Source organism: Crocodylus siamensis, chromosome 5 (genome assembly GCF_052110815.1).
Source record: "Crocodylus siamensis isolate JL-2025a chromosome 5, ASM5211081v1, whole genome shotgun sequence".
Lineage (NCBI taxonomy): Eukaryota > Metazoa > Chordata > Crocodylia > Crocodylidae > Crocodylus > Crocodylus siamensis.
Window position 1 is genome coordinate 184,466,111 of NC_143399.1, and position 27,775 is coordinate 184,493,885.

General features: G+C 45.8%; 1 long non-coding RNA gene across 1 annotated transcript; it reads left to right on the plus strand.

Moving 5' to 3' along the window:
• The first annotated feature begins 387 nt into the window (after positions 1-387).
• On the plus strand, positions 388-27,625 carry LOC149865025 (uncharacterized). Its single transcript, XR_016442203.1, has 3 exons — positions 388-477; positions 1,495-1,761; positions 27,483-27,625. It is a non-coding gene; the product is annotated as an uncharacterized LOC149865025 (long non-coding RNA).
• Positions 27,626-27,775: the final 150 nt, after the last annotated feature.

Below are 27,775 nucleotides of genomic sequence, written 5' to 3' on the forward strand. Positions count from 1 at the left end.
TCCCCTAGCCCCCCAATGTGTGGGGCAGGGAGAGTGTGTGTGGGGGCCCCAAGCAGCCCCTCACAAGCTGGAACTCTACCAGCCTGCAAGGGAAAAGCTGCAGTTTCCCATGTTTTTCTCCTTTAAAGGAAAATCCTTTTTTTTTAAGTTTGTTAATCCATGTTTACAGGTTGTTCACAACCCTTATGACCCACTTTCGGGCCAGGACCCATGGGTTGAGAAACACTGCTTTAGATCATCCCAAGAGGCACCTATCTGCTCCTTTATGTACTTGTATACCTTTGGAAATCCGGTCTTTGGTCTGTTTCTTAGGTAAAGAGATTGGAACATTATTGTTGTCTGTGATTCTGCTGAAGACTTTCCCATAATAACTGTTGCTTTCCTAACAGAACAAGATGTAAACTAGCATGCTGTTGTGAGACGCTAGTTCCCACTCTAAGCCCTAAACTGATTTTCAAATGACATGGGGCTGGACTGGTAAGTTTTTCTTCTTTCTCCTGAAAAGGTTAGAATCTTCTATACTGCAACAGTGTAGCTGGCTACATAGACAGTAGTTTTTGATTTTAAAAATGTGTTCTGCACCTCACTGGTGCCCCACAGAGCATTTGCTAGTAGTGTGAGAAGAACTAGCTGATCAGATGATTACAGCTCCTGTATTTCCAGTTGTTTAAGTTGCATTAAAAGGCAGCTAAAATGCATGAAATACTTTCTTAATAGTATTTTTCCATGGAGGCAACAACCAGATAATTGTATTTGGCACAAAGATGCTATGTGATCATAAACGGGAAGGGAGTGGGTCTGAAACTGTTTCTGTATTAAAATGTGGAAGAGTTTGGTAATTCCTGCTCTGGAGTGTTTATTTGTAGCTGGACAGATACAGTTCTGGCCTCTTCACCTCCTGACACTGATGCATTTGCAGCACATAACTGAGATTCTTGCATAATTAAAGAGAGAGTCATCTCAGGTATCTCCCACTCTGTTCAGCATATTCCAGCTGTATTTTTTTCCAGATTTTGGCATGCAGCTTGGATCATGTTACATTTACAGAAGAGTTTATAGGCATTGCTGAAATAAAGGATTTCCTAGGAAACAAAGGAAATTGAGTGAAGCAAAGATATGAAGGGGGCCAAAAGCTAACTATATATATTAGAACTGTCTCCTGTCCTGAGTAGTTTACGCCTCAGTTTGGGTCCAATAATATTATAGTCAATATTATTTATTATTATGTTTCTCAGCTTCCAGAATTGTCAATGTGGAACAAATGAATAAAATGTGAGAAAATGTCAGCCAGCCCTTGTATATTTTTGTTTTAAACCCAGAATGTCGAGACAAATAGGCAGTTTTGTTGCTAGAGTGCAAAACAAGGTGATTTTTTTTTTGAATACACAACTGACTTATGTTTCAGCCTTTATTATTTTTGCATATTAGAAAATACGTTAACAGAGTAACTTATTTAAACTGAATTGTCTGTCTTTTTTTTCTCCCCTACTCCAGGGCAGCAGTAAAATCCACTGATTAACTGTCCAGAAGAAAAGCAGTATGTTTAAACATAGTTAATAGGTTGTACATGTGATTTTGTCACATGAATGCACATGCTTATGTGCATATGTTATTAGCCTAATCTTTATTACAAATACAAATTGCTAACAATTAAACGCTAGCTTCAAGGCAAAAGCAAGAGGGAGATCCAGGGATTCAAAGGATCTCACAGATCTGGTACAGGCCTGTCATGTTTGTGTAGGACCCATGGAGCTTGCAAAAGTAAGTATGAAAAGAATATCAGAATAAATGTTTCATGTCACTTGCAGTTGCTTTTTCCTTGCTATGGTTATTAGTGGTGTGCAGAGGTTCATAATATGTAAATCATCTACTGTATTTTCTGGTATATAACGCACACCTCTCTTACCAAAACCAGATGGTAAAAATTGGGGTTCTCATTATATGTGAGAAAACTAGATGCCTACATGTCTAGAAATTTGGCAGCAGGGGAGCAGTGGCAACTGCAGCTCTAGAACTGGGGTGGCAAGCAAAGTCAGTCTGCAACTGGGGCCAGAGCATTGGGTTGGACCTTGCATATGGCCCTTGACCTGGCTCAGTGTGCCAGATCAGTCCACAGGCTCCATCTGGCGTGCCAGGCTAGAAACAACCTTGCAAGCAGGCTCATATGTCTACCTGCTGCTGCTCAGTTTCTGCCAGGACAATTTTTTTCTTCATTCTGCCTCATAAGAAATAAGGAGTTTATTATTATACGTGGGTCATGTTAATGTGAAAAAAATAGGGCATTTATGGAGAAGATCTAAGTTGTACTAAAGCCATTTTCTGCTGTGCGCTGGTGCAAAATGGCCTGAAAACTGACATAGCTGCCCATGGAAGGATCACTTCTGTATAGGGGTGTTTCTCATGGTACAATTGCCATAATTGTTCCTATTCCAGCTGTTCTTCTCTGCTGCTGGCATAGGTAGTGTAGAAGGGGAAAGGTATAACCTTTCAAACAGCTAATCAATCCTCCACTGCTGTATTGCTCCATGGCATATGTTGACAGTGAATATAATTTAAAGCAGTCTTGAGATTTCTGTACATTATGTTGGAGAACTACACTGATACACAAGATCAGGTAAAGCACAAGGGCTACATACCCCTACCACCCTCCACCAAAGTTTTAGTATTTTGAAGTAAAAGAACTGAAAACAAAAATGAATGTTGAGATTATCTCAAAGGAAAAGTCCATTTATGTGCTGTGTACCGATGTTTACAGTCAGTGTTACTGATATATACACAAAGAAAATTTGCAAATTTAGAATAGGAAATATGAAAGAACTAGATGTGTGGTTAAATGTAAAGTTTGTGATCTGCTTTGTTTTCTGAACTTGGTAACAGGGTGAACTGTGTGTTTCACAAGGATAGTTAAAATGTCATTGCTGCCTATGCTTCCTGACAAATTACTACAAACTACTATTATTAATGAATTAGTACGTGGCTGCAAGCCAGGATCATTCTTTTCCATAGGCATGATCCTGCATGTGGCTTTTATTCTTCCACTCCCAAGATAAGAGGAATTTTGATTAGGAAAATTCATATTTGAAAACAAAAGAATCAGTGGTAGATTGGAAGGGGAGGAAAAGGGGATCAGGTGACTGAGTGTATATTTGATGTGTAGGTTGGTAGAAAGTTGGATGCATGAGTAACTGGGCTCTCTGCTTCAATTCTGATGGTTGGAACCTGAAGAGGAAGTATTTATTGTAGATCATGTCAACCTTTATCTTTGTATATTCCTTTCCTTTTAAATCCTCTCCTACTCCTCTCTTACCACTTGGAGTCAGGGTACAAAACACCTGTGCAACTACACACTGCCACAGTGAGCGCAGTGCTGTGATCCCTTCCCTCTCTGAGGGTATTTATGCATGCCTGTAGAAAGGAGACTAGACCTCTGTTTGGTTCAATCTTAAATGAGCATATCCCTTTGGCACTATTGCATGCAACCTTAGGCATTGTATTATGAAAGAGGCAGCTTTTCATATTAGGACACATCACACCAAAACATTTCTTATTGCAACACAACACTGAAGAGAGAAGAGAAACCACATTGTGCTGATTCAGATAAGAAGGTTAACAAATGGTGAAAGAATGATGGGATCAATGAGATGGAAAAGCTCCTCAAAAACCTAATGATATACTACTAGGGACGCTGATGGTAAGTGCTCCTAGCAAAAAACCGGTTCAGTCAAATGAGGTCAGCTGTGGAAGAAGCTGAGCACCCTGCCATGCCCAGTTCACAGAAAGTGCTGTGAATGTTTTGAGTTCCCTTTTGTGGGGAGGAAAACTAGAACTGTCACAGCAAAAATGATTGTTCAGAACAGGTGAAAGGGCATCTGTCCTATGCGTGACAGTCACAGCAGTGATAACACTTCACTCAAGCCTGGTATTTGTGCAGGTGGTAAAGAATGACAGGTAGGATTCCATCTGATCATCCATACTGATAAATTTGCACCTTATTAATAAGGGGTGTAATTATTGGATTTCTGGAATGACACGTTCAATGTGGAGCTACTTAGCAAAAGTATTCAGCATCTAAACTGCAAGAACTGTGATGTCAGGAAAGGTGGCAGAAATGAATCATTGTCCTCCCAGGCAGCCCTCCCAGATTTTGTAAGAGCTCTGAGAGTTTCTTCACCTATATACATACTCAATCATCAACTATCATTCACAAAGCACTTACATCTTCTTAAGTGTACCTTAATGGACCCAACTCCTTCCAGAAGTGGGGCAGACCCCTCATCACCAATGAGTGAAAAACACAGGGTCAAAATCTACTCTAGTCAAGATCTGCAGAAAGAGGAACTATTCTCATTATTAGGCTATGCTTAAAGCTGAGCAAAGACTGTCAAAATCCCAAGGTTGAGTCAATTCAGTCTTCACAAGTGAGTCACATAGATTGAACAGATAAACAAGTAAACAGACATTCACTTTTGATTTCAGAAATGCAACCACATGTATGCAGTGGTCCAGATCAGAAGCCAGGGGGCACTAGAGCATGTCTCCCTTGTCACAGGCCAGCTGGGCTCTGTGAGTAAATCAATTTTATCACAGGCCAACTGGGCTGTTAGGTTCAGTTTCAGATCGAGGAGGCAAAGTTGGAAGTGAAATAAAGGCAAATTTTTTATAGCTTACACACACATAACAGTTAACAGAAAGATAAATGCAATAAGCAGATAATGCAGTTTTAAAGAGCTAATAGTAAATAACAACCGATAATAACAACAAATACATCAATTCTGTCACAGGCCAACTGGGCACTGTGAGGGTATTAGCCACGGGGCTGTTCAAAACAGCAGATAGACAGACATGGGTTGGCAACTTATTGCTAGTCCCTCAATGCCAGGTATGCATCAAGCGATTCCAGCGAAGTCAGGCATCCCCTGATCAATGCTGTCAGAGGGTTACCGGGGAAAGTCCCTTGATCGGGATCCAATCCTCACTCACACCAGGAGTCTGGGGTCCGGGCGTGAAACAGAAATAATCATTCTGTTCCCTCCTTCCTGCTGGTTACCTGATGCACGTGCTTTTTATACCTAGTCTTATGTTAATCTGATGGCCTCAGAGCCACTCATAATGTTGCCCTATAGCTGTTACCCTATAGGATTGAAAGGTGTTAAAATTATAAAAGGTTACTACCCAGAGTAGGATTATCCAATAAGCAAATTATGATTCAGCACCTTTAAGTTTGAAATTGACATTGCTCTGCCTAAGTCCCAACCCCTTTTAGGCTTCATTTGAATATGCTTTCTTGGGATATGTTTTCTTGGAATGTGTTGGATGTGCCAGGCAGTTAGATCCAGTTTTATCATCAAGGCTGAACCCTGAGCAAAATACCGTTAGGTCTCCTAATCTTACAGCTACAGCTTTGCCTATGGGGCCCAGTGAGTTTCATGAACAGTTAATTTTATCACTTTGGTTAAACTTATGACAGACAAGTTACATTTGCAGTTTACAAACTTACAAGCTTTATATTAACTAATATTACCTGTTTAGGCAAAATACCAAATGCCTCCAAGAACCACATTTTATTGCTTATTAATCATTCTGGTTCTAGCTGTTACACTCCCTGCTTGGCTGGAGCGGACAGCTTGAGCCAAAACTTGCCCATCCACCCTGCAAGGGTGAACCTGGAAGGGATATGGGACAAGTTCAATAAACTGATTTAACTTAAATCAGTTAAGTGTGATGCTACGTCCATGTAGGTTTATCTTCAGCTGGTTTCAGCCATTTTGAAAGTGGTTTGTATGCACTGAACTTCTGTTGTGTTATAGTTTTGAACCAGTTTCTGATCACACCGGTTTATAAATTATGTATAATTTATAGCCCAAGAAGTCAACATTCTGGCCATGTTCCCTTCCTACCCAGATAGACCCCTTGTACTAGCTCTCTAGGATGATGAAATAGAAACTGGCTTCTATAACCCCTGAGGACTCCTTTATGTCTGTGACATTTGTAATGTATGGGCAGCATGAAAGGAGTGCAGTTAGGTTGTGAAGCAGCTGTCTAATTTTCGTTGTGAACTCTGGTCCCTCCAAAATACCAATTTGGCTCTTCTGAACTACACAGCCAGTCCTTGCTGCTTGTTAGTTTTAATTACAAAAGTTTTCAGCTCCCCTAAGTGGAGTTATAGATGGAGTTCAACATTTTCCACTATAAGGACCTGTTTACAGTTGTTTATACTGTAACTTAACCTATTCAGGCTGAAATATTCCATGCTGAGTGTCTGTTTCATTGTGTGTATGTGTTTAATTTCAGCCAAAAGAGTTCAGCCATTTTGGAAGGCTAAAGAAAACTCATTTTAAGTCATTTCTGGCAGCCTTTTCTTTGGAAAGTCCTTGTGACCCTACATTTTGGAGAAGGGGGTAGAAACTTGATAGGAGAGGAGCCTTTGTACCAGGAATATGCCTTTTGCTATCACCCTGAAAATCCACTCAAATTTGGTGAAAATATAAACTTTTGAGCCTACATGAGATGTGTGTCTCAATAGAGATTTGCTAAAATTTCCAAAGGTTTTATCCTCTCTGAGGATGTGTAAGCCTCTCTCAGCTTCTAGTGTTGAACAGATTGCATTTCAACAGAGCAACTGATCATGTTGTAGCCCAAGGATGGCAGCCTGCAGCCAGATCAAGTGGCATGGCAGATCAGGGAGGGACAGGCAGCATAGCTGCAGATAGAGCAGTTTAGCAGGCAGGAAGCACAGGGCAGGAGGAAAGCAGAGCAGGAGACTGACAGGGAGTACAGAGTAGGGAGCAGAAAGCAAAGCAGCAGATTGGATAAATTAAGGGAACTGGAGTTGCACTCAGGGCACATCTAGATGAGCACGCACGTGCCTCTTGCCCCATCTCAAACCCCTTTGAGGCAGAGCGAGAGGCATGTGTGGGAACAAAAAAAGATTCCCCGCACTGCAGGTTTGCAGTGCGGGGAGAAAATTAGACCCCTAGATATCCAGGAGTCTAAAAAAACTGCTCCACAGAAGAGTGGAGCAAGGCACAGTCCCAGACTGTGCCAGGGAGTGAGTCCTCCAAAAGAGATGCTCTGGTGTCAGCCAGAGTGTCTCTTTTGTTTTCCTGCTGCCTCTGGCCCCCAGCGCTGTCCAAGGTAAGTGAGTTGGGGTTCATGAGTGTGGGTGGGTAAGGGGTGGCGGGGGGGATGTCCCCAGGGCTGCAGGGGTATGGACCTGGCCTAGCCCCACGCAGCTCGCTAGTCTGGCTTCGCACTGGAGCAGGTCACAGGGCTCCAGGAGGCACACACAGGACCCATGGCTCCTGGAGCCGTGACCCAGTCCAGTGCAAAGCTGGACTAGCAAGCCACATGGGGCTGGCCCAGGTCTCACTATGTACCACCCCCCATGTAGGCTCATGTAGGCACAGCAGGGGAGAGGCAGGACCCCCTGTGCGGCAGGCCCGGCACAGTGCATGGGGACCATGCACCATGCCCAGAAGGGTCCTGGTGCCAAGGGCCTGGCCCGGCCGGGCGCCATAGGGGCCCCAAGGGTGGCAGTACCTGCCTGGGTGCAGCACACGGTCACCGTGTGCCGCGCCAGGTCCTGCCACCATGACTCAGCTCAGCCAGGGGGCAGGGAGGCCCCAGGGTCAACAGGACCCGGCTGGGCTCAGCAGGCAGTTCCTGGGGGGAGCTGGGACCCTGGGTGAAGGGGCTGTGGCCCTCCAAGGTGCCTGGGACCCTGGGAAGGTAGGTCTGTGGCCCTCCAGGGTACCTGGCACCCTGGGCAGGTGGGCTGTGGCCCTCCAGAGGGAGCTGGGACCTATGGGGGGGGCATTCCATGTGCTGGGGGGGCTGTACCCTGTGGGGACCAGGAGACCCACCCCTCCTGAGCAGCCCCCCCAAAAGGTCCCCCACACCCACAGTCCACACCAACCCACATCCCTCCACACACACACGCATGCACGCTACCCCCCACACCCCTTCCCACTCCCTTCCTGCAAACACCACATCCTCCCATCACACCCATGATGTGCAAAGAAAACCAAAAGTACACATCAATACATATAGGTATTTAGAATGTATTTTATTATGATGATAGAGACACTAGTAGGTTTCCACATCGCTTTAACATTGTAAATATACCAATAAAGCATTGCCCAACTGATTGCTTTCTCTCTAGATGTGTGTGTGTGTGTGTGTGTGTGTGTGTATAGAGTGGTCTTTTGTTTTAATAGTAGAAAAACATGGATTTGGGGGCATTTTTAAAAATGGATTTGGAATGCTGGTGCAGAAGTCCACCTCGCACAAGGGATAGTGTCCTCAGTTACCAAGTGCTGGGTCCCAGAAGCTCCTGAGAACAAGTAACCCTGAGCTGCTTGCCAGGGCAGCTTTTTGTACAGATGGGGCCAGGACAGGGCAGCTTTTCATACTGCTGGTGACAGCACAGGTACTGGCCCTGGACTCTAGCTCCCCCTGGCTGCAGATCTGGGAGGAGCCAGGCAGGGTTATCTTGCCCCAAGTGGCACAATTTGCTCCACAGCAAAGTGCATGTCCAACCATGTGCGCTGAGGCAAAAAGCCCTGGCTCAAATTTGCACTGCTTCTATTTGAGCTGCTACAAGTGCACGTGTTTGCATGTGTGGATGCACCCAGGGAGGGTGCAGAGCTAGTTTCATAGATTTCATAGACATCAGGGCTGGAAGGGACCTCGGGAGATCATCGAGTCCAGCCCCCTGCCCAAAGGGTAGGAAGTCAGCTGGGGTCATAGGATCCCAGCAAGATAAGCATCCAATTTACTCTTGAAGGTGTTCAATGTAGGTGCTTGAACCACCTCCGCTGGCAGACTGTTCAAGACCTTGGGGGCTCGGACAGTAAAGAAATTCTTCCTTATGTCCAGCCTGAAACGGTCTTGCAGGAGTTTGTGACCGTTCAACCTCGTCATCCCTTGGGGCGCTCTGGTGAACAAACGTTCCCCCAGATCCTGGTGGTCACCCCTGATAAACTTACAGGTGGCCATCAGATCACCCCTGAGCCTACACTTTTCCAGGCTAAAGAGTCCCATGTCTCTCAGCCTATCATCGTAAGATCTGTTTTCCTGACCTCTGATCATGCACATAGCTCTCCTCTGGAGTCTCTCAAGCTTCTCCACATCCTTTTTGAATTGTGGAGCCCAAAACTGGATGCAGTACTCCAGCTGCGGCCTCACCAAGGCCGAGTACAAGGGGAGAATGACGTCCCGGGATTTGCTCGAGAAGCATCTATGTATGCAAGCCACCGTTTTGGTCGCTTTACTAGCCGCAGCATCGCATTGCAGACTCATGTTCATCTTGTGGTCAATGATGACCCCCAAGTCTCTTTCTTCTGTAGTGCTATCCAACGTAGCACTGCCAAGCCTATAAGGATGCTGCAGGTTTTTCCTCCCAAGGTGGAGAACCTTGCATTTTTCGGTGTTAAACACCATGAGGTTCTCGTCTGCCCATTTGCTGAGCTTGTCCAGGTCAGCCTGGATCACCCGCCTATCTTCTGGCGTGGATGCCTTGCCCCAAAGTTTGGTGTCATCGGTGAACTTGGCCAGTCCACTCTTGACTCCAGTGTCCACATCATTAATGAAGATGTTGAACAGGATGGGTCCAAGGAAAGAGCCTTGAGGGACCCCACTGGTCACAGGGCACCACGATGACTGACTGCCATCAATTACAACCCTCTGGGTCCGACCACGAAGCCAATTTCCCAGCCAGCAGATTGTGGTGGAGCCAAGGCCGCAACTGGCCAGTTTGGCCAAGAGGTGATCATGGGATACCAGATCAAAAGCTTTTTTGAAGTCAAAATATATGACATCAATCTCTTCTCCCTCGTCCAGGTGATAGGTCACCTGGTCATAGAAGGAAATGAGATTGGTCAAACAAGACCTACCCGCAACAAACCCATGCTGGCTTTCCCTTAGTATGTTAGCCTGGGCCAGTCCATCAAGGATGGCCTCCTTAATAAACTTTTCTAAGATCTTCCCCAGGATAGAAGTCAGGCTAATGGGCCTGTAGTTAGCTGGATCCACTCTCCTCCCTTTCTTGAAGATCGGCACCACATTGGCCTTCTTCCAGTCTTTGGGCACTACACCAGAGCGCCAGGAGTTTTCAAAGATCCGTGCCAGGGGCTGGGCTATGACGCTCGCCAGCTCCTTGAGTACCCTGGGGTGCAGATTGTCAGGGCCGGCTGACTTGAAGGTATCCAGCTTCTCAAGATGTTCCTTCACGAGGTCAGCATTTATGGAGGGTAGGGGATCCCCATCACCCGGATCTCCCTGTCCCATAGCAGGCATGGGCGTCCCATGGGACTGATGAAAGACTGACGCAAAGTACCTATTTAATAGGTTGGCTTTTTCCTGGGCGTCAGTTGTCAGTTGCCCCATGTGGTTTAGCAGGGGTCCAACATTGCCCTTGCTTTTCCTCCGGCTCCCTACATATCTGAAAAAGGACTTTTTGTTGTCCTTGGTGCTTGAAGCTAGTTGGAGTTCAGTTGCAGCCTTGGCTTTCCTGGTTTGCTCCCTGCAGGACCGGACCAGCGCAGAATAATTCTCCTTGGAGGTGAATCCCGTCCTCCATCCTTTGTAGGCTTTCCTTTTTAGCTGCAGGAGGTCTGCTAGGTCCCTGGAGAGCCAGGAGGGCTGCTGTGCCTTCTTGCTGCCTTTCCTCCGTGTTGGAATAGATTTAGCTTGTGCATTGAGGATCGCTTCCTTGAGAAGCAACCACTCTTCTTGAACTCCCATCTCCCTGGGGTCATGGTCCCTCAGGGCCTGACCGACAAGCCTCTTGAGCTTGTCAAAGTCGGCTTTTCTGAAGTCAAGGACTTCTGTGTTGCTGACTGACTTGTCAGCTTTACGGCGGATGGTGAAGGTGATCAGCTCATGGCCGCTGTCACCCAACTTCCCATTGATCACTAGCTCACCAATTAGGTCATCCCCTGTAGCCAGTATCAGGTCAAGCAGCGCTTTGCCTCTCGTTGGCCCATAGACTTCTTGAGTCAGGTAGAGGTCATCCATGCACGAGAGAAAGCTTTGCGACCGCTCGGATTTTGCTGAGTGATCTTCCCAGGAGATGTCCGGGTAATTGAAGTCACCCATGACAACCAAGGTCCTGGAGCAAGCGGCCTCAGTCAGTTCCCAGGCAAACTCCTGGTCAAGCTCAGGACTTTGAGTGGGAGGTCTGTAGTAGACTCCCACCGTTGTGTCCCCTGTGCCGTATTCCCCACGATTTTTTATCCAGAGGGTCTCTAGCTGTCCATGCTGGTCACCAACATCAGCTTGCAGGGACATGTAGTTTTCCTTCACATAGAGAGCTACACCTCCGCCCCTTTTGTCAACACGATCCCTCCTGTACAGGGTATAGCCCTCTATACCCGTGGTCCAGTCCTGGGTGGAGTCCCACCAGGTCTCCGTTATCCCAGTGATGTCATTATTCTTTGCACTGAGCAGGAGGATGAGCTTGTCCTGCTTGTTGACCAGGCTCCTGGCATTAGTGTACAGGCAGGCAAGTGTGCCCGTGGGGGCTCTTGCCTTGCCCACAGATTGTGCCAGGGCTGGGGCAGGGGTGGGCTCCCTTAAGTGCCTTGGTTTGCTGGCTTTGCAAGGGTTGCTCAGCGGGCCAGCAGTGGCAGTCGTCCGCCTATCCCCCAGCGGGCTTAGTTTAAAGCCCGGTGGAGCAGGTCAGCCAGCCTGGCTGAGAAGAGCCTCTTCCCCAGTTGGTGGCACACCTGTCAGAAAGGCTGCCCTCCATTACCCTAACCTGAGGCTACAAGGATGGAAGCACAGTTTCCTTCTACTCACTCTTTCCAGCTGCTACAGGCTGGAATAGAATAGAATAGAATAGAACCATGCACCCAAGCCGAGAAAAGGAAATTTATTTCCTGTATTTTCAATGGCCTTTCTATTGATATCTGATTCAAATGCAGAAGGTACAAGAGCCAGAAGTGGGGCATTATTGTGGAGGGGAGATGGTGAAGGGACCGAGAGCAAATGAAGAGCTAAGGCAAGAAGCCTGGAAGTAGCTGGTGAGAGAAAAGGACAAGCAGGGAGCAGAGACAGATCAGCCAAGGAGTTGCAGGCAAGTGGAGAGAGAGAGGGAATAGGTGCCCTGAACAAGAGTAGGCAAATGAAGCCCAACAGGACTAGTACCCAGAGCTGGTGGGGATGGGGAACATGGGTGAAGGCAAGGGTACCTGGGGGCTGGGAAAGCAGCAGAATTTGGTCTGGTTGAACAGGAAACTGGGAACAAGATGCTTAAGGTTTAGGTGAGAACTGGGAATAGCTGTGGGAGAAGATTGGGAGGGATTATTACAGTGGCTATGTGTGGGCCAAACAAGCAAGGCAATATTTAAGCCCCAGTAGTCTTGAGCTAGTCAGTAGCCACTGATTGTTGAGAACTGATAGCCACTGATGTTGAGAAGACCCCTAGGGAGTCCAGCATATAAACATCAATATATTTTGGGGGAAAAGATCTTTTATTGGAGCAGCTACATTGTTGGGAGAGATTTTAGACAAGCTTTCAAGCACAGTGCTCTTCAGGTCTCAGAAAGAAACAGATGCATATGTAAATACAAACAGTCTGCTTAAAGGAAAGGAGGAAGGCTGTAAAAGGAGGAAAGAGACATTGTCAGGATTACCTAGAGGACCTGATAAGGGGAAGAGCAAGACCATTCCAGAGGAAAGAGGGTCCTGAGTGCAGAGAAATGAGCAAGTAGATTATAATGGGCCATAAAGTCAATGTCTGTGTCAAGTCCCAGATTTTTAGTATCCAGTAGTTATTAATTTTTGTTCCCAGACCTGTCTTTTGAAGATGTTTTATAAATGTCTCTTGAGAATGAGGCTTGTGAGGTCAGAAAGCGCACAGTTGTTCCAATAAAAGAGATCACCCATTGGCATATTTTCTGGACCATCATGGCTACAATATTACTCCAACACTACCCATAAAAGATCATCCAAAGTCCCATGGGTGCACAGTGGGCTATCTCAGAGGTATGATCAGTCTTGGCACGGTGTACTGTGCTACACCTGAACCTGTTAAGCGAGCTGGAGTTGTATAGGAGCCCAAAGTCATTTTTTCCAGCTGGTGATGATGTGGTAGTTCCTGGAAGCTGTCTCCTGCAATGGTTTAGCTGTTTGGAGAGTGTGCAGCACTGTCCAGCCGGCATTACTGTTACATACAGTGGCAGGTTCTTGAACAGTGTCTTGTGGTTCAGTGTATTGGCTGTATTGGGATGCCACATTTCACATAAAGAGTTGTTTGTGTGGTAGTGGATTTGTTTGGGCTTCTGGCCTGCTTGACTAGGAAAACAGACAGAGACCAGAAGTGCTGATACTGCTTATTTTAGTTGCATGTTCTGAGATAAGGAATCCTGCGTGCCTTGTTTTGTCTTGATATATTACCCTGTGCACAGATGTTTTCTTTAAGTAAACTGCTTGTATGTCTGTGTGTCATTTACTATTGTTTTGTTTCTCCAAGGTCATATTTTTTCTCTTTCTCTGTCTTAAGTATAAATATGCTTGTAAACTTATAGAGTTCGAGAAATCCTTTGAAACAGACAAGTGGGTGATTCCCCTTGCTGTATGGAATTCTCCTTGTGATCACAGTATAGACCTAAGTAAAGGAAACCTGGCTCTGTCAGTTCTGATTCAACCACAACGCAAAGTTTGATTTCTTCCACATTTGCAAGGACCAGTAATGTTAACACATTTGTTGGTTTTAGTGTGCCTATAATAATTCTTGTGATGTGATTAAACTGGGTATCTACTACTAAGCTGTGGGCTGAGTTTAACTCAAATGGGGCAAAGAATTCACCAACCAAAGAGCAGAAATCAAGACCTGAATTAATTAGCATTTGTATACTGCCTCCCCAGATAAACCATACTTATTTGCTAAGGAGATTGTTTCGACTCTTTATCAGCTTACCTACTTGCATGATACACATCATCAATGTATGTTTCCAGTTGTGACCAATTGTATGACAGAATAAGTTCTTCTCAAAACTTAATAAGAGTTTCCAGTAAGTGTGACACCCCGAGAGGCAATCTGAGTGAGGCAGCAGGAACTCCTTGATGTGGCAGGAGAGCCCCATACCCTTGCAAGGACAGTAGCAAAACTGTTACTTCTTTACTGTAAAAAGTTCTTTATAGAAGTTCTTAGAAATAATAAAGTTGTTTCCATACCCCAAGCCTCATCAAGATACTACAGACTGCATCCAGCAGTTCATTTGCCTTGCACCAGCTCAGTCTCTGCTTCCAGCACAAGATTCAGTGCTCAGTAAACAGCTGCTGCAGATTTCTTAGCAGCTGTGAAGGAGTTAACACAAGACTCTACCTCTTCTGCTCACTGGGCCACACAGGTGGCAACCATTTTGACAGCCATTAGAGCAGTCTGCATGCTTCTATTCCAGTTAAGAAAGTCATTTTCCCTGCTTTAGACATGCACCCCAAATTTGGAAGGCTAATTTTGAAGTGGGGGGGGAGATGTGTGTGGTATGCAAGTAAATGTGTCACTTCAGTTTGGTGAGAAACCTGCCCAAACATCAGAGTTGTCCTAGCATGTGCTTAATACCCTATAGAACATGGGTGGGCAATTTCAGCTGCAGGACCACTTAATGAATTTTGGTGAGCTGTTGAGGACCACACACATACAATCTTTTAGAAGATATAATTTTAACAAATTATAGATAAAAATCATATAATAAAAGTCAAACATCTACTATAACATATTTTAATTCTATTTCAAAAAATAATATTTGTTCTGATTTGTTTAAGTGGCATATATAGAGGTGATTGCAAAATAGCTCAAAATAGAATCTTACTTTTGTATATTGTGGGTGTGGGGGATGTGAAGGGATGGTGCAGGAGCTGTAGGTACATCTGTTGGGGGTGGTGCTAGACCCCAGGAGCCGGCTGGTGTTGTGGGGTGGGGCAGGGAGTGCATGCAGCATGGCTTATCTGGGTGGTGCAGGTGCAGTCCATGGCTGCCACCATGGTGCTCTGCATGGGGTTGAGCCCTGCCTGCTCCTCCCTGGGCAGCCCATGCCATGCTCCTGCTTGCATCTGGCCCTGGCCAGTGTGCACAGCTTCCTGGTGGGGCTGCTGCCAGTACACCTGAAGCTGCCCAAGTACTGCTTAGCTCCCCCCACCTTCAGTGGCTCCTCTTCCTTCTCCTCCTGCCTAATCAGTTGGTTGGTCGTATTTTGCCCACCCTGTTGTAGGATCATCTGCTCCAGGAGTTTGCAACTACAGTTACAGAAGTGATGTTAGGAGATAACTGCCTGTTAAAAAATGATCCTTGCCTCGATTTAACTTTTCTACATAACAGTATCTGGGGTATCAGGCTCCCTCATGTAGGATGTGAAGATGGACAGCTAGTGTTGGCTCACTTATCAAGATGTTATAGGTATTCTGGTGATGCATTGTCAAAACTGTAATGACTGGGACAAGTAGTCATTGTTGAGGAATATGAATTAAGACAAGGACGGGCTGGAAGGAGAAGACAGGTGCTTGGGGTAATGCATAGACACGGCTATGCCCACTAGACACATTCTCATACGGAGCTTGGAATGGAATCGCATGCCCCCGAATATCATATCTGCTTCAAAATAAAATCTCAGTTTGCGTTTTTAAAACGTTTGGATATTACTCACCCAAAGCTATGGGAAAAGAGCAGTATAGTTACAAAGACAAGCAGTTAAAGCCAGACACAGCCTGAATGAAAGCTGGCTGCGCAACCAGGCTGCCCCCTTGTGTAGATCCATTATGATAGTCTTTAATTACATAATCACCCCCAGTTTTGCCATTTTTGTGCCTCATTCAGTGCCCAGCACTGATGCTGCTCACTTCATAAGCAACTATTTTGTCTTCTTGTTTTGTTTTTACAAGCAGTGTAAGCAGGTTAGTGAGGATGCTGCTTTTTCGCAGCCTGGCTCTGCCCAGAGGGGGCTCTTCAGCTGGTCTTTAAACTGCAAGCACAGCCCTTACTCACAAAAAAAAAATGATCACCAAACCAAACTGATAACCCTTCTCCAGGCTGTAGGAGAGGCCCCTTAGCTCTGGCCCCTTTCTAGTATTGATTTTTTTCTGGATTTCAGTCCACCTACTCATGAACTGCTGTTTCTCCTCCGGCTCAACCTCCTTGTTCTCTGGGTTTTTCAGTTACCTGCTGGTCCTCTTAGGCTGTCTGCTCCCTTTCAAAATGGCCTGTCTTCCCTGTTACAAGTAGCTATTCAGTATTTGTTTTCTCCTCCTTCCTTAGTGTTTTGCTTCCTCTCCTTTTTACTGCATACTATTCAAACCCCAGTTGGAAAATATCTTCATGGCTTTTCTGTAGTACTCATCACAACGGTATCTGTGTTCTGTGCAAACATTAAAGAACTTATATTCAGAACATCCCTATGAAATGAGTGGATATTTTCCCTATTTTAGAGATGTAGGACTAAAGCACAAAGGGGTTGTAAGAAGTACTTACTGATTTTGGGTGTTGAGTTTGAGGTATTTAGGACTTGATTTTCTTAGAGTATTTAGCATAAAATAGCACTAGGGACAGAAGTTACATATAAGCCAGTTTAAGTGATCAGAAACCAGTTCAGATCTCTAACACAACAGAAGTTCAGTGCACAAAGACCGCTTTCAAAATGGCTGAAACTGGTTTAAAATAAACCTGGATAGATCTAGTGTCAGACTTAACTGATTTAGTTTAAATCAATTTATTAAACTTCTGTCCCAGATCCCCTCCATATTCAAGATAACTCATAGTCCCCCAGCATCCCAGGATGCTTTGCACTTCCCTCCCGCAGGGTGGGCAAGCAAGTTTTGGCTCAAGCTGTCTGCTCCAGCTGAGCAGTGAGGCCTACTCTAGTGTCTCCTTGCCTCTGACTTGAGCTACTGCAGGCATGTGGCTGCATTTGCGGAATCAAAAATGAATGTCTGTTCACTTGTTTATCTGGTCAATCTGTGCAGCTTAGACTAATGTGCAAAGATTGAATTGATTCAGCCTTGGGCCTTTTGACTGTCTTCTTAGCCTGTATGCTCAAAGCAAAGTACTCACTGACTTCAGTTGCAGCTGTGAGAGTTAAGCAGTTCTGCAAATCAGATTCCAGCATATTGGATCAGGCACCCAGAATATAATTAGAATGATGAAGATCCAGCCAAGCCTGTTGGCCCATTTAGTGTAGTTAAGGCACCCTAGTTTCTTAGCCAACAACATACAAGGGAGAGATCACATATGACTGCCTTTGACTCTTCAGTCTGAATGACCAGGTACCCATTATAATTGGGTCAACTGGAGGCAGTCTTTGGCATGAGTCCAGAACAGGGCTTGAACTTGTGTCTCGGGCAATAGCAAAAATATTTTTTATCACACTGCCATCACACTTCTGACACTCAGAAAATCTGGAACATACAACTAAAGTGTGCCTGCAGACAGTATAGCTCAAGCAGTATGTTCTGCATCTCATAGGAACTCTTTGGCAGACAGAGAGAATTCAGTTCTCCAGCATGGCACTCCAGTACTTTAATTATGAGACTGCCTTTCTCTTCCTGCAATCATTGCTTCATTCACTACATACCTTTCCAACTTCTGGAACATAACAGGCTGGAGTCCAACATACAGCAACCTCCTTCAGTACACAGCTCTGAATCATCTCCACAGCAAGGTACAAAAAAATTAAGGATTGCACGATAATGTGTGTTTGCAAGAGTTTCAAATGAAGGCTGCCCAAAGCAAGCCTTAGTTCCAGAATTTCCTCATTTCTGTAAGCTTGACTTTGCAACCTGGAAAATGTTCTCCTAATGCGTTTTTGCAGGTAGTATCTATATATGCTGTAGCTCAGTATTTGTTGACTTATGCCTTTTCCTCTCAATGGCTGCTGAGTAGTCCTGTGACAGACCGATGCAGGACTGCTGTGTACTAATTTGTGCTGGTAGCCAGTACGTGTTGTACTCAGTGCTTCCATTTCATAGGAGGGAAGGGCACATGGGAGAGGATGAAGTGAGGGTTCAAATAGGAGAGTCAAAAAATGAAAGAAGAAGAAAAAGATCTTGAAAAGGCATACAGGAAATTTAGGTGATAGTTTAGGTCTTTTTTCAGAAAGGGTCATACAAAGCCTGTGTACCACTGTAGCCTTGTTTTGTTTTGTATAAAGAGTTTTAAAAGAATGCCTTCAACTGGAAAATCATTTGTAATTCTGAAAATGTTGTAGCATGCAACTCCTATTACATCAAGACTACTGCACCTGGCAGCACTGTGTGGGGATGAGGTGGGCAGCTAACAGTGATGAAAGAGCAGTTTAGGGACTGTTTAGAAATGCTGGGTGGGAACCAGTCCATGGAGCTTGAAGGTGCTGAGGGATTTGGCTGATATGACTGCAGAGCAACTGACCATTACCTTTGAAAACTTAAGAGAGGTCCAGACAACAATCAAGAGAGTCCAGAGGAGAGCCACGCGCATGATCAGAGGTCAGGAAAACAGATCTTACGATGACAGGCTGAGAGCCATGGGACTCTTTAGCCTGGAAAAGCGCAGGCTCAGGGGTGATCTGATACCACCTATAAGTTTATCAGGGGTGACCACCAGGATCTGGGGGAACGTCTTTTCACCAGAGCGCCCCAAGGGATGACGAGGTCAAACGGTCACAAACTCCTGCAAGACCGTTTAAGGCTGGACATAAGGAAGAATTTCTTTACTGTCCGAGCCCCCAAGGTCTGGAACAGTCTGCCAGCGGAGGTGGTTCAAGCACCTACATTGAACACCTTCAAGAGTAAATTGGATGCTTATCTTGCTGGGATCCTATGACCCCAGCTGACTTCCTGCCCTTTGGGCAGGGGGCTGGACTCGATGATCTCCCGAGGTCCCTTCCAGCCCTAATGTCTATGAAATCTATGAAATCTATGAAACTGGAAAAGAGCAAAAACAGTGCCTATCTTTAAGGAAAGGAAGAAGGAGGATCCAGAGAACTACAGATTGGTCAATCTCACCTCAGTCCATGGAAAAATCATGGAGCAGGTCCTTAAGGAATCCATTTCTAAGCACTTGGAAGAAAAGAAAGTGATCAGAAACAGTCAGCATAGATTCATCAAGAGCAAGTCATGCTTTACTAACCCGACCGCCTTCTAGAAAAGATGACTGGTTCTGTGGATGCAGGGGGAGCAATGATACGTGATATATCGGGGGAAGCAGTGATATATCTTGACTTTAGCAAGGTTTTTGATACAAAGCCTTAGCTGGGATGATATAATTGGGGGATGGCCCTGCTTTAGCGCAAGGGGTTGGACTTCCTGAGGTCCCTTCCTATCACAATTTTTATAATTCTAAGAGGTCAGAAATAAAAGGCATTTTTTACTATTTTATACTAGCAAATTGCCTGTCATGAATGACAGAGGGGGGTGGGGCAGACCACCACCACCCAGTGCGCTGTGGTGCCACTGCTCTGCCTCTGGCCCTGTGCATCCCTACCACCGCCTCTGGCCCCACACACTCCCCCCACCCCGATGCTCTACCACTAGCCTTCAGGAACAGGGGGAGGGGAGCTTGTACCCAGTGACAAGCAACATCCCCCTCTCCTTGCCTCCCTGCTGCCTCCCCCTCTCTTCCAGCTGGTGTTGGAACTGGGTGACGGCAGCAGATGGGCGCGGTGGTGGTGGGGGTGGGGGTGCTGCCACTGGAAACTAGGGGTGTGCAAAGTGGGCAATATTTGATTCAAATTTGGATTTAGCTCAATTTGGGAGACAGTGATTCAATTTTCTGATTCAGATCACTGTCCCGATTTGAGTTAGCCGAATCTAAAGATTCGATTCTGATACTGAGAGTCAGTTATTCAGCCATAGACACAGCTCTATAAGTCTTTTCTACATACTTCGAGGTACCAGGCATGACTCATGAACACTGAGATGGTGGGGTGGATGAAGCATCCCACAGGAGTGCAGGGGAGCCTGCTGCAGAGCATGCGGGTGACTCCCCCCTGCACTCACTGGCTGGGAGATCAGCTGCAAGGGGACCACTGGTGCCCCCACAGACCCAAGAGGCACCAGTTGCCAAGCTAGGGGGCAGGGGGATCTCCCGTGTGCTGTGTGGTGGACCCAGAAGTAGACTGGAAGTACTTTTGGTCCACTTCTGGGTCCACTGCTGAGCACATGGAGTAACACCCCTGCACTCCCATGGGACGCTCCATCCACCCCACCATCTCAGCGTTCACAAGCAGCGCCTGGTACGTTGAGGTATGTAGAAAAAACATAAAGCTGTGTCTATGGCCGAATTGTTGAATCTCTCTGAATTGATCTAGAGGCCTCCGATTCAATTTGGAGGCTTCCTATTTGATTTGGAGAGAGAAATGGGTCTCCTGATTTGATTGAGAGTTGGCCGCCAGATCGGTCCAAATCTCCTCCAAATCGAATCAGCGACCGAAGCTTTGCACAGCCCAACTGAAAACCCTCTCTCCCCTCTTCCCCACCACCTCCCCATCCCTACCAGCTGTTGGGGTGGGGGGGAACGGCTCCCTCGCTCCCTTGTACCCTCTGTCCATAATGCTCCTGGTTCTCGCAGCCAATCAGTGCGCATCCTGGAAATTGAAGAAAGGGATGAGATAGAGCACGAGCAAGGATGGATCCAAATCCATTACTCTTGGGCTTGCCTATTCCCGTTCTAGACCTCAGCAGTGTTGCTGAATAACTCATTTAGAGTTTTTTAAAACTTCTGCATATGCTTTGTGAAGATTTTCATGTCAGAATTAGGTTGGCAGTGTGTCTTTAATGTGCAACTGTATGAACTGAAAAGACATTTAATTATAAGCCTTCTTAGCCTTTAGCACTTCATCAAGTATTCCACGACTGCTAGCTTGCAAATGCTGGAGTAAAGGTGCCGAGTGTTAGGCTTTGTTTATGCTGTTATTCCCTTAAGCTTTTTTTTCACCCATATGTGGCTATAAATATAAATAACTTGCCCCAGATTTCTATATGATTATTTTTATATCCGAATTAGGTCCTATATGATTTTTAATTAGTAAGTCATAGAGCATAACACATCATTACCCATTTATGTTTTAAGAATAGTGCTAGTGCTTCCTTCTTCAGACACACATCAGAATGATCAGAAATACGTATATTTTCTTATCCAGTATTCTGGGTTACCCCAGACCAACTTCTACTAAATAAGGAAACATTTGTGCCTGAATCAAAGAATTATGCCCACTGAAGTCTGTAGCTCCTCTGTTGCAGGTATAAGATCTGTACATCTCTCATACAATGTTTATAACTACCTCGAAATACAAATCAAAAGTGTTATTTATCCTAAGAGCCAAAGTTTAGTCTATTACAATTCATTTCTGAATCTCTGAATTAAAGAAAACTGTTTTAAACTTGAGTAACATTTTTTAGTCACAGTCAACAGTTCTGGGTAGGTTAAAGGGAATTAGCAGCCATTCCCTGTTACTTCCCACTTACTCTTCATTAAAAAATACTTATTTTCATTATAACAAACTATACTAGATCCAACTATGGCATGGGGTGTCTTATAGACAGACATTGTTGACCAGGGATCTGGGTTTTCTGTTCGCCATGGAAAAAATGCGGTAAACCCCAGATTTTCTCATTTAAGACAAAAAACCTGGATTTTCTCCTCTAAAGGAGAAAAACACGGGAAACAGTGGGTTTCCTCTTGCAGGTTGGCAGAGTTCCAGCCTGCAAGGAGCTAGGGGAGTGGGGGGAGGGTGGTCAGGCAGGCAACACCATATATATGTGCACATGTACATATACGCATGGCTGCCAGGCAGCCTGGAGAGTAGTTCCCACAGGTAAGTCTTGGGGGGAGGGAGGGAGTTGGGCAGGGCTGGGGCAGGGGATGGGGCTGGAGGTGCTGCTCAGCCCAGGCGGTATGTGGGGTTTGGGGTCTAGGGCTGGAACGCATGGCCACAGGGCCCAGGCAGGGAGTGGGATGAGGCTGCAGGTAGCTTGTCCAGGGGATGGCAGGGGGGGCGTTAGCTCCTTGCCACTGCACGCTCTCCAAAGGGCATGGGAGGCAAGTGCCCCCAGATTTGTGCATGGGGTGGGGGCAGGCTGCAGGCTCAGGGTCCCTGCCCTGCTTCCCTCCCCACCCCCGGGCCTCCACAGCCCAGTGGGTGAGACCTGGTGCTGCAGGGCAGGGAAGCTCAGTGCTGCCACCATGAGCCCTGTGCCACCATGACGAGGCACCTGCCTAGGGTTACCATATTTCCAGGTCCAAAAAAGGACACCTGTCAGAGGGTGGTGGGGAAGGAAGGGGCAGAAGGAATATGATCTGCAGCCCCCTACGCCCCTGCTGGTGCTCCTCACTCCCAACCCGCAGACCTCTGCCCCCCTCAGCCCTGCAGCTTACACACTCTCTCTTTCTCTCTGGCTGGCTTGCCTAAGCCCATGTGGGGAGCACGTGACCCCCGACAACCAATCACCCTGCCTTCTGCTCCCAGCCTAGCACAGCCAGTCTGGGACAACAGAAAACCAGACATTTGCTCTTTTTTTAAAAAAAAAAACCTGCCCAGACACCACACAAAAGTCCAAAAAAGAGGACAGGTCCAGGAAATCTCTGACGTATGTTAACTCTACTCCTGCCTGCGCAGCAGCAGTGGGAGCAGCAGCGTGGAGTTGCTCCCTCACTGCTGCCGGGCAGGCAGGGGGTGCCGAGCTATGGCAGCACAGGGCTCAAAGCAGTGGCACTGAGCTTCCCCACCCAGCCCTGCTCGGCTCTGCTACCCTGGGTCTCACCCACTAGGCTATCGAGGACCCAAGGAGAGAGTAGCAGGGCAGAGAGCCCCGAGCCCACAACAGGCAGCTTCATCTGTCCCACCCCAACAGCCACCTTTGGGGGAGGGGAAACCTGGCTCTGCACTTTGCTCCAGTACAGCAGCTACCACCTCCTATGGGTGGCAACTAGAGCTCAGGGGCTGCAGACCCAGTCCCTGGCCCCTAGCCCTGGCAGCCAAGGACCCCTCCAGCAGGGCTGGTGGGGGGAGCAGCAGACTGTGGATAGAGAGTGAGGGGCCCCAGCAGGGTCCAGGGGGCTGTGAGTGAGGGAGTGAGGGGCTCCAGCAAGGATGTGGGAACTGGGCGAGGACCGAGGGGCACTAGCAGTGCCCAGGGGGCAATGGCATGGGCAGGGCACCAGCATATCGTGGCTGCTCAGCACCACAAAGCAATGGTGGGAAGACTGCCACAGTTGGACCCATCTCCTGGTGAGCAAAGGGAGAAGGGCAAGCTCTGATTTTTCCATGATAAAAAAGCCAAAATCAAATGCCAAAATTTATAGGTATTTAGAATTTTATTATAGTGATTGAGGCATGGGTCGGTTTCCAAATTGCTTAAAAACTGTAAATAGATCAGTAAAACATTGTGTTCCACTGGTGCCTGTATATATAGTGGTGTTCCATTTCGGGGCTTTTAATTAGAGAATTTGCCATTTTTATCAGAGAAATAATGATTTTTAAAGAAGGAAGACCAGGATCCCTTTTGATGACTAGGTTTTGGATCCCCTCTGCATAAGCCAAGAAATTAACCTTACTGAAATAATCAACACAGCTGCTTGGATGAACTAGATGTTTAACCATATCAGCACCAGTTATTGCAATCTATTGGCTGCGGTAGCAGTCACAACATTCTTGCAAGTAAAGATCCCAGACAATGGATCTGTCTAGTCATGGATTCTCTGGTCACACTTCACATTATTTCTAGCTCATGTCCAGGACACCATTTCTATGGCAACAGTTTTCTCACACACACAAGGATTACAATCCTCTTTGTATCTGTCTTTGCTATAATCAGGAATTGCAGAGTTTCCATTACTTCTAGGTCTTCCATGAGCTTAAGCATACAGAGAAGGTTTTGTAATGATTGTTATAAGAATCTTTAAGACTATCAAACTTTTGGTGCGTATGAGCTCATTAAATTCAATTTATAGACTCAACCAGAGCACCAAGTCTGCGCTTCCAAGTGCAGACTCACAGTTTTTTGAGCCCTGGATTAAACTTTTGAGATTTTTTGATCACAGATGTATATTAAGTAACACTCTCCATGTTGAGTATGCCCCTGGTGCAAAGACTCTGTCCAGTCCAGGTGAATAGATTAATTTGAGGCCTTTGGATGAGATGACCAGAATATTCCAAAGGTTCATTCCAGCCTTTCAAAAACTCTGACTCTGCACTTGGAAGACATGACAGTGTTTTGAATGAGTCAGAAGACTGAGATGACAGGCTTTGTGTTGGTCCAGTAAAATAGCAGATGGTTCATTGGGTCACATACTTGAAACCGCACTCTCTAGTCTATCATTTTTCATTCCAAGGATCCCCAAGCCATACCCTACAAAATTTTTAAAGTATTTGTTAAAAGGTTCTGTGGCCCTTTTCAGACATTGTGCATTTGTTATTTTGAACCATCACTGATGGGGGGGGCGGGTGTCCCCCAGTGGCTGATTGCCAACCGGGTGGGGGGGTGGGGTCCCCCAGCAGCCGATCATTGGGCCAGCAGCAAAACTGACACTCCTAAGAGGAGGGACTCAGTGAATGCCATACACATTGCACTGTTTTAAACTGTTTAGTGGTCAGAAAAGAGTTCAGTTATTCATTGCAGATAATATTCGCTGCAATTTTTATCCTTTTTTCCTCTTTGTAAATTATACATGAGCAGCTTTTAGTTCCTGCAAATGTGTTCATGATTTATATAGATTGGAATATCAGCATATGGGTCATTTGGTACCACTGACTTGGCATGAGATGCTTCTTCTTGTGGAACAGAATTGGTCACTTTCTTAGTCTGACTTTTTGAAGACAAGCATTAAGATATATAAAAGACATTTAAATCAATTGCCTGATTTTTTCTAAGTGCTTGAGTGGTAGTAGCTCCCAGCTGGAATATACAGGGAGTAAATTGTTACAGAATTCAGCCCAAGATTGCTTTACTTCCACAACCCCCAACCCTGTATTTTATACTCAGTCACATTTTGTTTTCATGCAGGGCAATCTCTAGATGGGTGCCTAGTAGAGTATGGGCATGCAAATGCTTACATGAGGCAAGTTAAGGTGTAATTGTACAGTGCACCAGTGGCAATTGTCCATGCATGCATGTTACCCATGGCAGTGAGGTGACTTACCCTCAATGAAAGCGGAAAGAGTAGGTGCATAGGCATTTATGAGACACGTGCCTGGCTGGGCATTTGCTGCCTGACACATCCCCATGGCTTCTCTGCCTTACTGCTGCCCATAGCAGCTGTGGCAGAAGGAGAAGGAGCTGCTGGAGGCAGGGGGAGTTGAGCAGTACTGGAGCGGTTGCAGAAGCAGCCCAGCCGGAAAGCTGTGCGTGCTGGCCTGGGCTGGGACAGTGCTGTCTGGTGGGTGCATGACACGGGCTGCCCTGGGTAGGAGCAGGCAGGGCTCGGCCCCATGTAGAGTGCTGCAGGGGCAGCTGCAGGCCAAATACAATCAATTGGGCACCCACCCACAGGCTGGATCCAATCAGTTGGCAGGCAAGATCCAGCCTGTGGGCCGTGTTTTGCCACCACTGCACTATATCCATAGCATTCCCTTCATCCACCCAAGCAGTTACTTTATCAAAAGAGATCAAGTTTGGCTCCTGTGGCTCCCCTACTTTACCTCTGGCAGGTTAGGGTGTTACGTTTTGTGTTGGGACTCACCATGTAGTTTTACTAAGAAGTTAGATTATGGATTTTGGATCCTCATTCCCCAATTCCCAGTCTCAGCCTCTTCCCTCTCAGCTCCCAGTGTCTCTATCCCTGTTAGCATCCGGTATCCAGTCTTCTGCTCCCATCACAGTCCTTTTTCCCAGTCTACTTCCCACCCTGGTATAGTCCTTATTACCTGTCCATTTGATTCAGTACCTCACTCCTCTCCAGTGTCTTGGTCAGGAAGGTGACCAAGAACACAAAGAGAAAGTCTCCTCATATTCACTTCCAGGGCCCAGACCCAGACCTGGTATGGCCTGCAGCAGCCGGGAACTGCTGTTAGTTACTAGGAAAACCCTGCTCAGCCCCCAGGCAAATGCATGTTCTCTGTGGACAAAATATTTGAGGAATTAATAATCTCTGAAGCTACTAGCAAGATAGTACTCAGCATGTGTAAACTAAAATGAGCTTTTGTACAATAATTAGGCCAGACTTGGGTAGATTTTCACAGGAAGCATCTTTGACATAAGATGCTTTGTCCACCCTGTCAAATTTGAATCCCCTGCTTCAGACCTTGCCAAAGAACAAGCTGCTAGACTTTTTTTTTTAAATATGTACAAAACAACATATTTTTTAACCTTATTCTCACTGAGCCCTTTTGCCTAAACCTTTCCAAAAAAACAAAATGAAACAAAACACCTCAGCCTGAGGCATGCACCTGACAGAAAAATATTCCAAGAGATTCAAGTTTGGCAAAGTTATACGCATCAGAAAGCAGGTGTTTATCATAAGAAGATGCTGGCCACCGCAGTAATAGGTCATTGCACATGCCTTAGCTGCAATATTCCTTATAACGAGGGACATTTTTTTCCAAAAATATTTGCTCTTTGCAGCAACGTTCCCTTTTAAAATCCTTTGCCAAACATTCATATAATCTTTCTCCTCTTGATTTGCCAGAGAGAAAGGAAGTCAGAATCCCACCCATCCTTTTCTCTGCTGGTGTATTTATTTTCCATGTGAGATTAACGAGCTCTCTGCAACAAGGCTGGATCCATCTGGAAGTTGCTCAAATAAGTTAATATTTATTTCCTTTGCAGAGGGTGAGCAGACAGTGTCACGTTCCACGGGATTTCAAAGCAGTTATCAGTGTTCCCAGACTCAAATGACGTCAGAATCCAGGCATTCTTCATGATAACCTTTTACGACACTGCTTGCTGCTCTTGAGCAAACTGTTAAGTCAGAGTCTACCTTAGAGCTGAACAACTGCTGACACAAATGCTCCATTTCATTTTAGAGAGATGATTTATTTCAGCAGTAAAATGGTTTCTAAAATATATAAATGTCCCCCTATGGGCTTCACATAGATTTGTACTTTGTCTCATGAGACTGGCTCAGTCTCAAAGTCCTTGTCCAAACTGTTCACAAGGCATTTTTATGATCCAAAAAAGAAACTATGCTTAGAGCGCTACAAATATTTTGCTTGGAAAGTTTTGCATGTGAGTTGATTCAATGGCTCTCAGAGATGGCAGGAGCCAGGGCAGGGTGGTGCTTTATTACAGACTAAGTCATTCAGAATCGCATAAACTTTGGTGAGCGACCGCTTACTTCATTAGATGCTCTGAATGGACACTTACATTGTTCGTTAGGCAGTGGCAACTCCTTTCCTCAGTGTTACCTTGAGCCATGTCTCTGAGCCTCCTCTGTCTGCCTACAATCAAAGTCTTTCTCAGCTACCTCTAGGAGAAAGCAGAACTGTTGTCCATTAAATAACTGTTTAAAAATTTTTCTTTTTGCTGTTCACTTTTAAGACTGTTTGAGAATAATTTTACGTGTTTTTAAATCCCAGGGTCCTTGATCCTCTGTTCTCATAAGTGTGAATCAGAAGTAGCTGTACAGAAACCAGAAGAGTTCCACCAGCAGCAATAAGAGGAGAATCACTCTTCTCCAACCACCTCCTCCCACCCCGATGCAGATTCAATTAGAAATATAATCACGCTGTAAAATCAAATCTTTGAAAATTGTCTCACTGTTCACTTTCTTGCCAAGACCCAAGAACATGGTTCTGCATTTTTCCTGAAATAAATAACAAAGCCATAATAGAGCTTAAAATGCTCTGATTAGGCATTTGATGTCATCTGG